The following is a 6,269-nucleotide window of genomic DNA, read 5'->3' as shown; positions in this document are numbered from 1 at the left end:
ACCTCCTAGCTTTCTACAAGCATTTAACGATCTGAAAGTCTCTGCTAGGATTGCAGAAGCAGGATTAATCTTTTTTGGTAGCTATTCAAACAAATCTACCACTGCCGCTTCAACATATCCCAATACTTTTGGGAAGATGACCATACCATATATACCCAGAGCAAATAGATCGAATCGTACTTTAGTATCTGGATGACTCTGAATAAGTTCTTTAATGTTGGTCCAAGCAATGCCTTCGCTTTCGCCTTTTTGTTTTGTACGGGATGCCACTCATTCTTCTCGTACCCCGGCAATCTTTGCTAATTTAACTCGAAAGGGTTGAGTTTTAATTGATTTTGAATAGATTCGATTCTCCAGAATTGAATTAGGGCTCTGAGTAATTCATCATCAACTTCGACATAGAGAAAAATATGGGATGTCTCCGTAAGTTTGATAAAACTGCAATTTTTTGTTTGAATCCCAACTTTCCCAAATACTTCGCAAATCTTGCATATCATTTCTTTTTAGCGAAACTGGAGCATAACTGACCAAGTCAGATACATAATCATCCTGCAAACTGTCTCCTTCTTGTCTTTGTAAGTCCTCAGCCCACTGTCTTACTTCTGAGTTTAGAATTACTTGATTTGAACACTTTTTATCCATAGATGAAGGCTTTCAAATGAGACAATTAACACTAGGATCAATTCCTTTATCCTGTATGATGCTATGCAAACAGAAAAAAATAAAGAACACACAAAAAGAAATGAATTAGTTTACATAATAAAGAAATTTAATAATAACATTTACCTAAATATTTTTATATTACATGCTTTTAAATAATTTAAATAATTTAAATTTACATGTAATTTAATCAGTAAAGAAAATAAATAAATTAACAGGAAAGTTAGAATTCATTTCTCCTGTGTGTACACCTATTTTGGACAAAATTTCGGCATGGCTTCGGATCGGAAGAGTTTCTAGGGTTTATTATATGCAGGGTTTCAGATCTAAGAATAAAGGTACCCGAATTGTCCTTATTAGTGCCCCCTTGGGCTACTAACCCTCAATCCTAGTCCATCACAGACTAAAATGGATCGAGTTCAATTCGAGGGGATACATTTCTCTATGCCTGACACGGAGAATAAATTCTCACGAAGACATAGAAAGCATATGAACCCGAAAGTTACTTGCTAGGTCTGACACGGAGAATAAATTCTCACGAAGACGTCGCTTTCACTCCCACTTAAAAGGGACAAACTCAATTATAGAGCTTTATGTTATGCAATGCAAGTGTTGTGTGTGAGGAGAAATGTTCAAACCTCTGATAGAAAAAAATAATGAAATAAAATATTTGCAAATAAAAATGAATATATAAGAAAATATATAAATACTATGAAAATAATATGTATATAAAAGAATTATGAATTAAATATGAAATTTAATTTATAATTAATAGAGACAATTTATAATTGATTTTTAAAAGTTTGACCAGTCCCCAGCGGAGTCGCCAAGCTGTCGTAACCGGTTTTCGTCCGGGCACGAAATATTATACTTGGCGGGAAAATTGATGTGAGTAAATGGTTTTGAAAAAATTTGGGAGTCGCCATCGGCCTTTTGGGTCAGGTAGGTCGAATACCTAAAAATTATTTTTTAAAGAGTTTAAGAAAACATCAATTAAAAAATGAACTGATATGCGTTTATAACCAAAAATTCGTTCTTTTTAATAAAAAGGGATTCGTGGTCAGTTACGTTTAGGGAAGGATTAGCACCCCTACAACGCCCAAAATTGGTACTTTTTAATTATAAATTGTCTCTATTATTAAGATTTAAAATTTTAAAATATATTTAATTTATAATCCTATTATTTCAAAATTATAAAATATTATTTATTTAAAAATATCGGAAAAGACTTCTAGGTGCCTTAAGACAGTTCTTTTCTTTGATATAATAAATATTAATTAAATAATATTTTTATAATATTTAATTTTAAAATACCAGAATAGGACATCCAGTTATTAAGACTGCCCTTTTCTTCGATATTGAAAAATAAATATTAAAATAATTTATTAAAAATATATATAAATTATTATTTATTATATATTTATGACTATATAATAATAATAAAAGTATTTAAATATAAACAAATAAAACAATAAAATACAATTAGAACGATATATTTAAAAGTAGTAAAATAAATGAAAACATTTAAAATTAGTGACTAAAATATAGTAAAATTAAGATTAAAAACCTAATTCATAATTAATCAAATTATAGGATTAAACATACTATTTTTTATTTTATTAATTTAGTGACTAAAATAAACTATATAAAATTCGGATATTAGATTAAAAAATTAAAACATATTATTCATTAAAATATTAATTATTAAAATTATAGGACTAAATCTGTTATTTCTATATATATTTTTATAAAGGACTAAAACAAATAAAAATGAAATTAAAGAACCGAATTAAAAGGATTATAAACTCGATTTAGTGACTAAAATGTAAAGTTACAAGTTATAATGGCTGCGGACGGGATTAACAATTTAAATTTGCACAAATAGTCCTTCCCGAAACGACGTCGTTCGGGAAGGCCTATTTAACGTTGAAACGGCTGGCCCGAAGGGCCAGCCTTCATTCTCTATTTCTCCTCTCTCTCTTCTCTGAGAGAGCAATTTTCTCTCGCTTCTCTCTAAAACAGAGAGAAGCCAGACGGCCGGCAGCCGTCCGCCGGTGTTCTTCCGCCGCCAGCCATCGCCGCCGGCCACCGCCTTAGTGGCCGAAATTTTTTTGATACTAAAACATAGATCGGCCGTCCTAATGACGGTTCCGATGGCTTTTTCTTTTAAACGGCTCCCGATCGGAGCAAATCTAAGAAATACCTTCGGTTTTTCGAAGGTTTGGTGAGGTCCGGTGGTCGTGGCTTCCTCGGTAAGCTTCTCTTCTTTCTTTTTTTTTCTTTCTTTTTTTTTCTTTCTGTTTCTTTGCTGCGTGTTTTGACTAGATCGTTGGTAGTTTTTTTAGTATCTTGTTTCTCTGTTTCTCTCCGGTCTCTTTTTTCTTTGCAGGTTGGGTGATGGCTTTATAGCCATCACCGGTGCTCGTCTCAAACCGGTCCGAAAGGGGTTCTTCGGTGAGTCACCGGACTTCCAGTGGTGACTCACCATTTGGGAAAGACGTGTGCGGCTGGAGTGGCGGCGAGACTAAAGCAGCGCCGCGTGGTCTTTGGAATCTACGGCGGCGCTGGGACGTCCCTAGGGTATTGATACCCTAGGTTTCCTCTGGCAAACTGTGGATCGTTGGATCAAACCAGATCCAACGGCTGAAACTGAGCGGCGGCAGCTGGATGATACAAACCCTAAATTGGGTTTAGGGTTTACTGTGGGATTTTGGATCCGGGCCACTGTTTGTAATTGGGCCTCCATTTTAGGCTTGTAATATTAAATAATATATATTAATAATAATAATATAAATAACATTAAAATGAAAAAAATGAATATCTTCAGCTTAAGTTTAGGGGAAAGTTATTAAAGTTGATGTTTAAATTTAGGAACATTTTGTTAGTGGGTTGTTATTCCATTGTATTTAAATTCAGAATGATTCTTGAATTTCAATTTGAACTCGAGCTTCTCACTATTTGAACCTGATTCAACTCAATCAATACCCAAAATCAGATGACATCATCAAAGATCTAGGGAAAAAAAGCCATGAAGACTAGCATCATCAGATCAGAAAATCAAAGATCTACTGATAAAATAACCCTTCCTAGTCCCGACCAGGTAACAACACCAGTGATTGATCACATTCTAACATTAAAAATATAGAAATTCATGCAAAAGCAGGATGAAGAGTTAAGCTTGCCGAAATGCAGCTTTCGTCTATCTAGCAGCAACATAATTAACTCTTAGCAAGACATGACCTACCACAAAGATCACATTCAAGACTTCTGAATACAATTCTATGGATAAGAAAAGAATAAAGTGTTGATCAAGAACAGACCATTTCCACAATCGATTACTAATTCTCCTATTAAAAATGAAAACTAATAACATTAATCAAAAGCATCTGTTCAATCCAGCATCCCACAATAAGTTAACCAAACTAAGCAATCTTTGAAATACACTCTTTTAGCTTCTCTAGATCCCATCTTAGCAGCCTCAAACCAAAGGATCAAACGCATCAACACGCACATTCTCATTCTTTGGCTAGTTACAGAAACTCACCTACTTGGTATGTTCTAAGCTTAGCTACCACAGGCCACTAAATAAAAAAGCAATCTTTTTTTTTAATATTTCATAAGAAACATATTCTTGAACCATTGAGATAAACAAAAAACGAGGCCTATACTACTATATGACAAGAATCTCATATATACAACATTCCTTAGCATAAAATGAAGAAATATCTCCATCATCGTTAAACTCAAGATGGATTATAATATTGTCTTCGTCATCGTCAAGGGAGGTATTATAAAAGAAATTAAACCTTTTTTCAACTAAACCCCTTTTTTATCTTTACCGTCGCTACTAACATTGCAAAAAGTTACAGAACACACGAAAAGTAAAGGAAATAAGCACCGAACCCAGATTTCAAAACATCCCCAAAACGCAAAATAGTATCCAGAACAACAAATTTATTATTTCTAACGCTGCCCTAACACCAGGACGAGGCTTGGAAGACTCGGCAACATAACTAGCATGACGATCCACAAGCTTCGACTCTTCAAAGGGGATCTTGGGGTGTTTAGCATCATGATGAATCTGCATCGACTTCAAATCTGGAGCCGTTGTTTGCAAAGAGGACACTCGTATTTGGCATGCCCACCTTCCCCACCCAGAGCGGTCAGCTAATCCGGCTATGCCGCCGCCACGGTTGGTGGTGGCAGCGTCGACCTTGGCGGCGATTTCCTTGGCGTGTGCTTCTTGGGCTTGGCTTTTCCTGTCATGATTGATGATTGATGATAATATGAAACTAAAGAACCGAAAAATCTCAGTTATTAAGGAGTTGTTTTATTCGATGGGTTGGCGCGGAAAAGGCGTGAAAAAAAAGCTACGAAAACGTTTGGGAAAATTGCGGAAGCCTTAAAATACAGTTAAAAAAAGAGAGATGTTTTTGTTGTATTTTTAATAATAAATTAGTAAAAAATATTAAAAGTATTATAATTTGACCGGTTTATTATTATTAATTATTGATATAGAAATTCGGTAGAAAAAATCAGTAAAAATAATGTTTTAGGTAGTGTTTTACCAGTCTTGTTATTATCAATTATCGATATAGGTACAACAACAAACAAAAACCTAATTCCCATATGCAATGGGTAAGGGAGGTAGGGTAGTAGGCTGCCTCCAACGTCAGGTTGAGAGTAGCTTCCGTGGAAGACCTCCGGCAGTCAGAAAATTAAAATATAGATAAAATGCAATGCATGTATAAATAAATACAAAATACATAGTTGAAATTATTCATATGCAGTTATTAATATATAATATCATATGCGCGTCTGTAATGGGCAATAATTCCTGCAAAAAATCCCTGCGAAAAAATCTCTGTATATAGACAGAAACGTAAGACCCGACTAAAATTAAAAGTGGAGAGAATGATACACATAAGTCAAACGATAGCAAGCCCAGTTCTAAGCCTTCATAATACCAATAACAAACGAATAAAACGTAGAAGTCATGGAAATTACTACAAAGGCATTAAAAGAAGACAGAGATGATACACCCTAGAGATGTGACCCACACTACTCGATCCTAGTCTTAAGTCTCCATACTTTCCTATCAGATGTCATGTCCTCGGTAAGGGCTAAATCCATCAAATCATATCTCAAGCAGTCTTCCACTTCCGCCTTGGTCGTCCTTTCTGGCACCGTCGACTATAATCGACTCTATCCTCCTGACCGCATCTGACGGTAGTCGCCTAAAGACTGCCAAAACCGTAGTCTTCCTTCCCTCAATTTTTCAGAACAGCACCACCCCCAAGGACATCCTAATAGCAGAGTTTGTTGTCATATCCCACAGAGTCCTACCGCATGTCCATCGAAGCATTCTCATCTGCGGCCTCTATCCTCCTTACATGATCCTTCTTGGTTGCCCAACATTCTGATCCATACAACAGCGCTGGTCTTATTGCCATTCTATAAAATTTTCCCTTAAGTTTTAGAGGCACCTTCTTGTCACACAAAACTCTAGTAGCGGCCCTCCACTTTAGCCATCCGCCTATACGGTGTGTAACGTCATCATCTACACCCCCATCTTTATGTATCATAGACCCTAGGTACTTGAAACAATT

The 6,269-nt window shown here is 35.3% G+C and overlaps 1 pseudogene; it reads right to left on the bottom strand.

Annotated features, from left to right (window-relative positions):
• Positions 1–4,570: 4,570 nt before the first annotated feature.
• On the bottom strand, positions 4,571–4,986 carry LOC120174047 (annotated as a pseudogene).
• Positions 4,987–6,269: the final 1,283 nt, after the last annotated feature.

The sequence above is a fragment of the Hibiscus syriacus genome, unplaced genomic scaffold, assembly GCF_006381635.1.
Source record: "Hibiscus syriacus cultivar Baekdansim isolate YM2019G1 unplaced genomic scaffold, ASM638163v2 tig00112000_pilon, whole genome shotgun sequence".
NCBI lineage: Eukaryota > Viridiplantae > Streptophyta > Magnoliopsida > Malvales > Malvaceae > Hibiscus > Hibiscus syriacus.
Note: the sequence above shows the minus strand (reverse complement) of the source record. Positions and strands in the feature narration are given on the sequence as shown.